This window comes from Dama dama, chromosome 21 (genome assembly GCF_033118175.1).
Source record: "Dama dama isolate Ldn47 chromosome 21, ASM3311817v1, whole genome shotgun sequence".
NCBI lineage: Eukaryota > Metazoa > Chordata > Mammalia > Artiodactyla > Cervidae > Dama > Dama dama.
Window position 1 is genome coordinate 78,973,521 of NC_083701.1, and position 12,130 is coordinate 78,985,650.

Here is a 12,130-nt window from a genome sequence, read left to right on the forward strand (position 1 = left end):
TGATTAAAGAAATTGGAGTGGGTTGCCATTTCCTTCTCCAAAGACACCTTTACGTTCATTTAAAAATGGGTAGATACAGATGTCTTGATGTAGAAAAGCCTATAAGATCGACGATCCATTTTTTAAAAAGCTATAGAGAACAGTGCATATACTGTAATCATTTGTGTATACAATCATAGATATATATGCTTTTGTAGCTATTACAATTTATGGATAGAAATCCAAGAAAATGTTAATGGTAGTTAGCTCTGGGAGTGGATATGAAACTCAAGATGATGGAGAAATAGACTTTATTATTCATTTATTACTCTTTTATATCATTGTCATGTTTAGCCATTGTGTTTTAAAATTTAAAGAAACAAAATTGTTTAAGAGCTGAGTGGGGCAGACTGAAATTCTGCTCTCTGATATGTTTACTTGATCTTAAGGTGTTACTTGGGGCTTCTCTGGTGGCTCAGATGATAAAGAATCTGCCTGCAATGCAGGAGACCTGGGTTCCATCCCTGGACCAGGAAGATCCCCTGAAGAAGGAAATGGCAACCCACTCCAGTATTCTTGCCTGGAAAACTTCATGGACAGAGGAGCCTGGCGGGCTACAATCCAAAGGGTCGCAAAGAGTTGGACACGACTGTGGACTAAGCACACATTAAGCTATTATTTGCTGATTCTGAATTTAAGCATTTGGTCCTTAGAGAGCATTCGAGTTGACAAGGCAACCGGATTCTTGAAACACGCAATATAAACTTCCATATCCTTCTTTCTGCCATTCACACAGCCTGGTTCTCTGCTGCTTGTGGCTGCAGGAGGGACCTGGCTAAGTCCCTTAATGGCATCTGGTATTACAAATGGCAGTGGATTAAAAATGGGTGGCAAACCCAAGGGGCAATTCCTCCAGATCTTGGGTGATTGAGTTGCACAAACTAGTGGCTTCCCTGCAGGAGACACGGAGTCAGGTTCCTGGAGACTACAGGAACAAGTAGGATGTGGTTTCCGTACTTAAGAGTAACAAAGTCACAGGGCATTGTCCTGGATGCTGCTGTGTGCCAGCAGGCCCTTTTCTGCAGGACCTGTATCCTAGCTGCCATGTGTTGCTGAGAACCACTCTGAGCTGCTCTCCCATTCTGGAACACTGGAGACTACAGGTCCACTGCTCCATCCTCCAGACAGAGGATCTGCTTCTCTGGAACCCCACCTAACACTGCGGCATAAAACAAGGATATAAGCGATGGCATAAAGCAGAATAAGCTATAACAAGAAAAAAGGACCCTGGAAGAACTCATCAGAAAAATGCATCTAGGAGTTTGAGTGACAGGTTAGGTTCACAACAATTTAATAAGCAGACCAAACATACCCAGATGCGTGCAATATGGGCATATATTGGGAGATCCAATCGTAGATATTAAAACCAGCAGTTATTAATTTAAGACAGAGGAGATGTCATTTAGCACCAATACATATTTGAAAAGATTTCAGGATTTTCACTGAATATAAATGCAATTGGGAGAAAACAGCTCCCTGGTTGCTGCAAACCTGTTAGCACAGGTTGCAGACAGAGAAAGATTATTCACGAACAGTGTATTTTAAGAAATACCATTTGAAAAGGAGCACAGACATATCTATGAACAAAGGCAGAAAATTCAGTGGGACAGGTTTAAGCTGTCTAAAAACTGGAATAAATAGACCTCTTCTGATGTTACTGAATTTTTTTTTTTATCTCTGATTATGTTTTTGTAGAAGCTAGAACTCTGCTTAGCTCTGTATATTGTTGAATTATGCTTATTGATAGTGGGAAACTTAAGTATCACACCCAAGATCATTTGACGATTCTCCATTGATTGCATTATTATTCTTCTGGCTGGAGGAGAGGGTGAGTGTTGCAGAAGTGGCAATCCAGGGATGCTTCTTGGAGTGGGTGGCATTTGAACTTGACTTTAAAGGGTAGTTAAGTAGAGGTAAGAATAAAAGTCGTTTTATATAATGTGCATGCATGCATGCTCAGTTGCTTCAGTTGTGTCCAACTCTGTGCGACCCCATGGACTGTAGCCGCCAGGCTCCCCCATCCGTGGGATTCTCCAGACAAGAATACTGGAGTGGGTTGCCATATCCTCCTCCAAGGGATCTTCCCAACACAGGGACTGAACCTGAGTCTCCTGCGTCACTGAACCACCGGGGAAGCCCTTTTACATAATGTACTCTGATTTACAATTTTTATCACAACTCCATAGAAAAGGAAAATCAGACCTCAGTCTGGAAGGGGGATAAAGAAAGAACATCCATCATACACTTAGTGCCAAGTCTGGAATCAGGGGCCTTCCATAGCTTCCCGCATGTAAGCTTTAAAATGACCATTTAAAGCCTCACTTTATATACAAGAAAATCAGGTCTGGAGAAGAAATGGATAAGGGATCTTTCATTTATCAAGTGTCCATGTGCATGCATGCGTGCTCAGTCATGTCCAACTCTTTGTGACCCCATGGACTGTAGCCCACCAGGTCCTCTGTCCATGGGATTCTCCAGGCAAGAATACTGGAGTGGGTTGCCATGCCCTCCTCCAGGGTATCTTCCCAACCCAGGAATCGAACCCAGGTCTCTCACATTGCAGGCAGATTCTTTACCATCTGAGCCACCAAGTATCTATGTATCCACAAGCAATAAAAGAATACATTTTAAAAGAAAAATACATTACGTTGCTATCCCTTTCAGATCCTGTTAGAAAGAAACATATGGCTATTCTAATTCTGGGGCCACTAGGAGCTTTACATAGGTTATTCCTTGCAAGACAAATATATTATTTTACACATTAACACACCAATGCTCAGAAATTTAACTTAAGTGGCTAGTGGCTGGTAAAGCTGGGATCTGATTTCCCAGAGATAATATTCTTTCATGAAATCTGGCTAGCCCACCGAGATGAAGTATTCAAAATGGGCTAACAGGGTTAGTTATTCTTTATTTGGTAGGCAATAGCTACAGCCCTGGTGATCTAGGAGCAAGAGAATGGTAGAACTGAGGGTCAGATTTAGAGAGAACTCCAGAAAAGAGGGGCTTCCAGGTGGCACTGGTGGTAAACAGCCCATCTGCCAACGCAGGTTCAATCCCTGTGTCAGGAAGATCCCCTGGAGGAGGGCACGGCAACCCACTCCAGGTAAGAAAACCCAGTATTCTTGCCTAGAGAATCCCATGGACAGAGGAGCCTGGTGGACTACAGTCCATAGTGTTGCAGAGTCAGACACGACTGAAGCGACTCAGTAAGCAAGGATGCACCAGGAAAGACAGACTGGGTATAGCAGAGGGAGAAGATGCTAGATGCTGACCTACCAGTTACACGGCCATCAGGGCTTACTTCCAGAGATACCATGAACACTCAGAATATTCATACAAGGTGTGAATCATTACAGAAATGTGTGGTTTTGTCCATCATGAGTAGAGGCTGGGGAAGTATAGCAAATCTTAACCTAGAAGCAAAGATTTATCAAGCAATGTGGTTTAATTCAAGAGGGTAAAGGGTTACCTAAGACTAGATTTTTTTTTAATTTATGTATTTTTGATTGAAGGATAATTGCTTTACAGTACTGTGTTGGTTTCTACCAAACATCAACATGAATCAGCCATAGGTTTACCCGTGTCCCCTCCCACCCCTTGAGGTTGTTACTGAACCCCAGTTCCTGAGTCACACAGCAAATTCCCGTGGGCTGTCTATCTTGTCTACGATAACGTAAGTTTCCACGTTACACTCTCCATATGTCCCACCCTCTCCTTCCTCCCCGCAAGCCGTGTCCGCGAGTCTGTTCTCTACGTCTGTGTCTCCACTGCTGCAAATAGGTTCATCAGTACTATCTTTCTAGATGCCGTTATATATATACGTCACTATATGATATTTGCTTTTCTCTTTCTGACTTACTTCACTCAGTATAATAGGCTCTAGGTTCATCCACCTCATTAGGACTGACTCAAATGCATTCCTTTTTTATAGCTGAGTAATATTCCATTGTGTATACGTACCATAGCTTTCTTAATCATTCACCTGTCAGTGGACATCTAGGTTGCTTCCATGTCCTAGCTATTGTAAAGAGAGCTGCAGTGAACATTGGAGCACATGTACTAAGACTAGATTTGACAGTAATAAGTGTATTAAATAATACCAAGATTTGCTTTTCTTTTACCAAAAGTCTAGGGTGAAACAAAAGGGCTGCCAGGGCAACTCTCAGCTCCCTGAAGTTTTCAGGTCCTCAGGCTTCCTGCTGTACATTATCAACCTGCCATCTAATGACTCAACAGTGCTGCTTGGGTTCCAGCCATTCCAAATTCCCATTAGTAGGAAGAAGGAAAAAGTAAAAGACACACTGTCCTTCTTCCTTCAGGGTCAGTTTTAAGAAGCTGACACATTATCTGCTTACAGCCCATCAGCCAGAATTTAGTCACATGGTCACTTCTAGATAGAAATTTACTCTTAACTCTTGACAGCTCTATGCCAACCTGGCTAAAAGTTAGTGAGAAGGGAGGCTACTACTGTGGGATAAGAAAAGGGGGCAATACTTAGCTTTTGCCACAAGGAGACAGCCCTAATCATGCCAGCTTAACACAATTAGATTTTACAAGACATGTGCCAAGTTGTTTCAGCCATGTCTGATTCTCTGCAACCCCATGGACTGCAGCCCGCCAGGCTCCTCTGTCCATGGGATTCTCCAGGCAAGAACACTGGAGCGGGTTGCCACTTCCTCTGCCAGGGGATCTTCCTGACCCAGGGATCGAACCTGCATCTCAGGTTCCTGCACTGGCAGGCCAGTTGTCTACCACTAGTGCCACCTGGGAAGCTATAATTTATGTCTCTTTATAAGACATAAACACAAGTAAATGTATTGGAGCAATCAGTGAAAGAAAGAATGACTAGGTTCCTTGAACGCTGCGAAGTGTTTGCTGTGTACTCACTTGAACCTCACAGCAATCCTGGGATACAGACATTGCAAGCATTCCCATTTAACCAGACTCTGCAATAGAGAGAAAGACAGAGTAAATCATATGCCCAAGTTAGAAGGCAGGGAAGTGGCAGATAACACGAATCAAATCCAGGCAGCCTGGCTCCTGAGTCCCTCCTTTTAACCATGGAGTGATACTCTTTCTCACACTTTAAAAAAATTTAATTGGGTGAGAGAGAGAGAGAGTGTGTGTGTGTGTGCGTGTGTGTATGTCTGTGTATTTAAGCCAACATTTTTCTGTACTGGGAGAAAACATCCAATTAAGAGGCTACTGCCGGTAACATAAGAGAGCTTGATTTTGTAAGCCTGAACTATTAAATTATGGCATTTCAGTAAGTGCCTTTTAAGACACTGTAATATGTATTTATAATAGAGGGTTTAACCTGGCAGAACTGAGCAGCTAGTGTCGGCATAATTATGCCTCCCTGTGCTCACAGACAGTAATTTTGGGCAAAGAACTGTTGAAACTGGTCAAGAAGCAGCCAGGCCCGGGCTCGGGGCACCTCCTAATCAGGACTGATTAATAAACCATGCCCTTTCTAGGCATGATGAAGTAAAAAACATGGTTGAGCAATTAAAGTTTCAGTCTTCTCTTGCAAAAGAGGGGGAAAAGAGAAGTAAGAAGGGGTCCCCAAACCAATAATGCACCAAAGTCGCTTTCAGTATGTTTCCAGTTTTTCATCTGCAAGGTGGACAGATGTGAAGATTTCAAATAAAAAAAACAGTCAGTAAAGCCCTTGTTTGCAAAGGCCCTGAGTTGCCACAATTAAATCTTTGTTGAGGAGGCCAGCTGACATTTGAAAGGAAAAGCAGACACAGGCTACTAATGAGGAAATGCTTTAGGCAGATCCAATCAACTCCCCTACCAGGCTGGTTTCTGAAGAACCAGCAAGTCCCTTTGTTATGTGCAAGTTTTCCTCTTAAAAATAGCAACAAAACAACAAAAAAGGGATTTCCAGATTACAGGAAGGAAAAGAAATATTTCATGACTCTAAGGGATGGGAACATGAAATGTACATTTTCCAGTGTGATTAAGGGGGAAAGAGATCAGCTGGAGGCAAGAAACCTCAGTTTTCAGACCTTCAGTGAAAATGGGGGACAAGTTGGTGACAGTGGGGTTTGCTGACAAAAACGCAATACACGTGAGGCTTCTCTTAAAGCCATTTCCTGGGTCATTTTAGGGAAGACACAGCGGGAGATCATCAATATTTCCAAAAGGACCAAAAAATGATGAAAGAGGTATAACAGACTTCTCAGGAACTACAGCTGATCTCTCAGGAGGCCGAGTGGTGAGCTGGAAAGAGAATTGGCCCTGGGCGTCAGGGACTAGTTCCAGTTTCAACCCTGCGCTCACTAGCTCTCCAGCCCTGGGCAAGTCATTTCACCTCCCGGGTCTCCTCCTCACCTGCAAGGACTGGGAAATAAGGTTCCTGTCCTTCAAATACCCTATGATTCCTTGGGAAACTGCCTCTTCTGACATTCTTGTTTTTTAAAAGAATATTTCTTATCCTGCTCTTTGTCATCATTGACAAACAGCCCGGTGAAAATGTGTGCCAAATCCTTTGGCCTTAGGCAGATGTGCCTTCTGACTTTTTACCAAATCCTATGGGCAACTGAGGGGCTTCCCCGATGGCTCGGTGGGTAAAGAATCTGCCTGCCAATGCAGGAGACATAGGGGACAAGAGTTTGACCCTTGGGTCGGGAAGATTCCCTGGAGAACGCAATGGCAACCCACTCCAGTATTCATGCCTGGAAAAATCCCATGGACCGAGGAATCTGGTGGGCCACAGTCCACGGGGTTGCAAAGAGTCGGACACCACTGAGTGACTAAGCATGCATGCACACATGCAAACAGGAGAACCGGGGTGTTAAAGGTTCAAGACATAAAGAAAACTTAGGTTAAATGAGAGACATTAGAACACAGTAGTGAAGACAAAAAAGTCTGGAGTCTGAGGAGTCCAATTCCTGTCTTTTCTATCCCCTAGCTCTTGAGCAAATAACAGTTTCCTCATGTGTTATTTTTCACCTATCTCATAGGATTGTTGTGAGGATTAAATGAGTTAATATAAGTAAAAAACTGCTACGGAACTTGGCGTAGGAAACACCATAATGGTCAGTTACCATCATTAGAAGTCAGCCAAGGGACTTCCCTGGTGTCCAGGGGCTAAGACTCCATGCTCCCAACACAGGGGGCCTGGGTTCCAGCCCTGCTCACAGAACGAGATTCCACACGCCACAACTAAAACCCAGAGCAGCCAAATAAATAAATAAAAAATTTTAAAAAGAAGTTAACCAAAAAAAGTGGAGATTTATGGCACCTAAACAACCAAGAGTTGCGCCAAACTCACTATGTGCATTTCTGCAGGCCGGAGTCACAATCAGTGAGCACAAATTATGAGGTTATATTTGAGTTCAACGTGAGGAAATGCTGTGAAGTAGAGAGTTCCCTATCGTGAGTGACATTCGAGCAGAAACTGGATGAGCTATCTCCCATGTGGCAGCAAAGATTCTTTTACTCTGCAGAGGAACAGCTGCTTCTAAAATCCCTTCAAATCGTCAGGTTTTATGTTCCTTCTGGAATGCAGTTCATGAAGATGCAGAATCTAATGACTCTGATACAGTGAGGGTGGGTCATGGTTGTATACCATGCAAAATCATGCTGTCCATTTCTTTATTACTATATGTTTGTTAGCTACATAGTAGGTGGCAATGGGACAGTTTGTTGAGCTCTCTAAATCTTAGAAGCCTCATCTATAAAATGCGGAACACAGTGCCTTCCTCAGAGGCAATAAAATGCACTAGTTTAATAAGGGCTCTAGAGTCAGAGGATAGGAAAGTTAGTTGCATAGTCATGTCCAACTGTTTGCGATCCCATGGACTGCAGCCTACCAGGCTCCTCCGTCCATGGGATTTTCCAGGCAAGAGTACTGGAGTGGGTTGCCATTGCCTTCTCCCTTTTTAACTCTAGGAACCGTCAAAATCATCAGTACTTAGTACATAAAGTATCATTTCATTCATTCATTTACTGCACATCAATTAAATCTGGGGATTGCTACAACACATAATTCAATACATACTCACAACTGGACTAAAGTGTATTCATTAGTTATTAGTAAGTACTTGAGAGAATATGGACTAATGATGTCTACAGACTTGATCTTCCAACAGTTCACTAGTCGGCTCCTCACCATCGCCAATAATCATAGTTTTTCTTTCTTGGGAAAATACGGTAACTGTTTTAACAGCTATACCCTAACATCTGAAGACAGGAAGTGAGTAATGGGCAGCAAGGACGTGTGAATGCTCAAGCCCTAATATTGTTTTTAGTCTTTTCCAGACAGAAGACCATGTGTGAACAGGACTTTACGTCACGAGGCAGGAAGGGCTGCGCTCACTTCCTCCTGACAGGTATCTCTGGAAAACAAACTCCTATTATTCCAGGTGTAGCTTGGTAACAACATCCTGCAAGTCAGACTTGGGGCTCGGTAACACGGCAGTTACTTTTCAGTGGCAGAAGCCCAGAGTCATCAAGCTTTTCCAAAGGAAACACATTAAGCGAACAAAATATCATGACCAAGGGCAGACTCAGGCCAGGTCTGAATTTCTTTTTCACCCTCGCCTGGATATGCAGCAGACCTAAAGCAACTACAGAAGCATCTGGAGTAAGGAGATGGGGGTGGGGTACCAGTGTCCATCAGGCTGGATAACATCACAAACTCCTGCCATTTTCACAGTGCTCACCGTTTACAACACACTTTGTGCATAACCTCACTTAAGCGTATCATCAACCCCACCAAATGACGCATGAACTCTAATGAGTCCTGTAAGAAGCTGGCTGTGCATTTATTCGCCTGGGATGTCCATAGCCCAGGGGGTAAGAGCTTAACTTTCCCCACCAAACTCCACCCGTTCTCAAGCACACATGTGCATGCATGTCTGCTCAGCTGTGTCTGACTCTTAGCGACCTTATGGACTGTAGCCCACCAGGCTCCTCTATCTTCGGGATTCTCCAGGCAAGAATACTGGAGTGGGTTGCCATTTCCTTCTCCAGGAGATCTTCCCCACTCAGGGATTGAACCTGCGTCTCCTATGTCTCCTGCATTGGCAGGGGACTTCTCAACCACGGAGCCACCTGGGAAGCCTCCCAAGCACACATACATGTACACAAACACAGTTTGTTCAACAGAATTAATGCCTATTGGCCACACTTGATGTGCTGGATTTTTTCCTGCAATCCAAACTTAGCTTGACTCTGCTTACAGGTCTTCTGAGAGAGGAATCGCCAAGAACTACAAGAACTGATCAGGGTGCCAGAGGAGAGGCGTAAGCAAGCTTCTTGGGTCTGATTGCCAGACCCAGGAGGCTCAGACCTCATAAGCTTTCCTCCAAGCCTCCAGAAGCTCCCCTTGATTCTGAGCAGTCAAGATAGAAGGGCTTGTTTTGTTGCTTGATATGTTTAAAATGGGCTTCCCTGATAGCTCAGTTGGTAAAGAATCCACCTGCAATGCAGGAGACCCCGGTTCGATTCCTGGGTCGGGAAGATGCCCTGGAGAAGGGAAAGGCTACCCACTCCAGGCTAGCCTGGAGAATTCCAGGGACTGTATAGGCCGTGGGGTCACAAAGAGTCGGACACAACTGAGTGACTTTCACTTTTTAGGAAGGCGTGATGGTGAGCATCCACAAACAGATACAACTTTTTATAATAAACAGACTCACGGGAAACTTTAGCAACAAAAAGGTGGGCAAACTGGGGTTCAGAGGGCTTAAATATATCACCTCAAGTAAGAAGCAGACCTGGAATCTGTTCTCTCATGCTGCAAATCTAATATCTAATCTAACAAATCTAATAACCTCAGCTGCAGTAATACAAATAGTCCAAGTGACATGGAGGCATAGGCTAGATGATTGTGACTTGATAACTAATGAGTTACAACTGGTGCTGGAAAAAGTATGGGTGTTGGGAGGAACTAAATTAATAAACATATTATGCATGATTATATAAAGGAAAAAATCTAAAGGTGGTATAGGAAAGACTAAAAAAATAAAGAGCCTCCTGACACATCTGATGAAATAAAAAGAGGTAATAGAAAGTCAGTATTACAACTAGAAGGGAAAATAACTAGTCACGAAAGAGATTAAAAAGATAAAAAAATAGAACTTTGGACAGATTTATGATAATGAATTTGAAATCTTAGATGAAATGCACAAATTTCTGGTGGGGGGAACCTTACTAAAATTCACCTAAGTACAAATAGGAAGCATGGCTATTCCTATAACTCCTAAAGGAATGGAAGCATTGGTCAATATTCTTCCCACAAAGAAAACAGAGCTTATTAGTGAATTCTATCAACTTTTCAAAGAACAGATCATACAAATTATTTCAGAAAACAGAGAATAGAGACTCCACAGTTCATTTTATGAAGATTAAAAAAAACAAAATCAGACAAGAAAAATTTCAGAAATGAAAACTGCCAACCCATTTCATTCATAAATTAAGAGCAAAATTATAAACAAAATATCAGCAAATTAAGCCAAATAATATATTAAAGACAGTATAGCATGGCCAAGTTTGGGTTATTTGAATAATGCAAAATCAGTTACATATTAGAAAATGTATAAATGTCATTCAGTATGTTAGCAGGAAAAAAAGGAGAAAAACATAAGATGACTTCAATGAGAAAAATCATTTTATACACTAGCAAGCAGTTAATAATGAAATAAAAAAGCCTTTTTTAAACCAAAAATAGAAGGTAACCTCCTTAACTTGACAAAAGTATTTACGAAAACAAAAAACAAAACACACACATACACAAAACAGAAAAAAGGGAGAAAAAAAAAAACACTTGACATCAAACATTATAAATGAGGAAATGCTGAAGCATCTCCCTTAAAATCAGGACCAAAAAACTGACACCCACTATGAATACACTATTAAGTATTATAACTAGAGGCCCCAGGCAATGTTAAAAGACAAGAAGCAATTAAAAGTTTAGGACTGAAAGGTTTAAAAAAGGGAGTAAGTGAGAAAGAGAGGAAGAAAAGAAAAGATATAAGGTAAAGTACTTAGAGCTCATTGTACCTAGATTTCCATTCTAGTTGGGGTCCTAATTTTCTGTGTGGTCATTAAAAATCACGTAACCTCTAATGTTTGCAAGCTTCCTTATCTATAAAATCGGAGCTATCAAATATCTTGGTTAATTAGGTAGACAATGATGCCATTAAATAGAACAGAATATATGTTAAGAAGTGCCGATTTGAGACATGAGGGTAAACTATTTAAGTTTTGAAGATGTAAGGCTTGAGATGTAGATAGACCATCCATGAACAGGCTAAACGGCAGTAGAATTCTGAGTCTGAAGCTTTGGGAAGGGGTGAGAGCTTTACCTCAATCCAGGAGAAGGCGCTAAACACTTATTGAATGGTAACTAAAGGTCCAGAATTTTACATAGATTATGTCTTTTAATTCTCACAACAACCCTGTAAAACAGGTACTCCTACTTGTCACAGTTTACTGATGAGGACACAGAAGTTGAAAGAGTTCCTCTAAGACCTTATACAGCCTCGTAGTCAGGGTGTTTCATGACTCGATCCCCTCAAGCCTGGGTCCAATTGCAAAGCCCTTCTGCTTCCCCCGCCCTGCGCTGTGCTAAGCTGTCTTTTGGAACCAGATCTGATGTAGAATCTTCTCTCATTCTCTCTGAGAGCTTGAGCAAATTGCTAAGACTATCTAAGCCTGAGATTTCCTCTCTTAAAAATGAAGTAACACTAATCACACGGGCCTGTTGTGTTAAACCAGATGCTATATGCACAAAGTCTGGTACTAAAAAGGTGCTCCATAAATGGTATCTCCCTTTATTCTTTCCAACCAAGGCAAACCCCCAGAAACAGACACAGAAAACCAGGGTGCTGGGGCAAGAGGGGGCTGGCAGGTATCCAACACCCGGGAGTCACGTCAGGCATTGCAACCTGAGCGATACCGTCTTCTGCTCCAAGTCATCCACATCTTTGCAGACAGCTCAGGGCCAAGCAAAGGGCAAAAGGTAACGGTCAAAACTTAAGGGAACTGGAGAACTGAACAGATGACTTAAACCATTTCCTGTTCTACACAATCTATGTTCTGTGATCTAATCTGGGAGCAGGAAAAAAGAGAAAGG

At 42.4% G+C, this 12,130-nt stretch overlaps 1 protein-coding gene across 1 annotated transcript in view; it reads right to left on the bottom strand.

The window, feature by feature from the left end:
* SNTB1 (syntrophin beta 1) overlaps positions 1-12,130 on the bottom strand; it is a 239,868-nt gene that overhangs the window by 135,569 nt on the left and 92,169 nt on the right. The gene's annotated exons all lie outside the window — the stretch shown is intronic.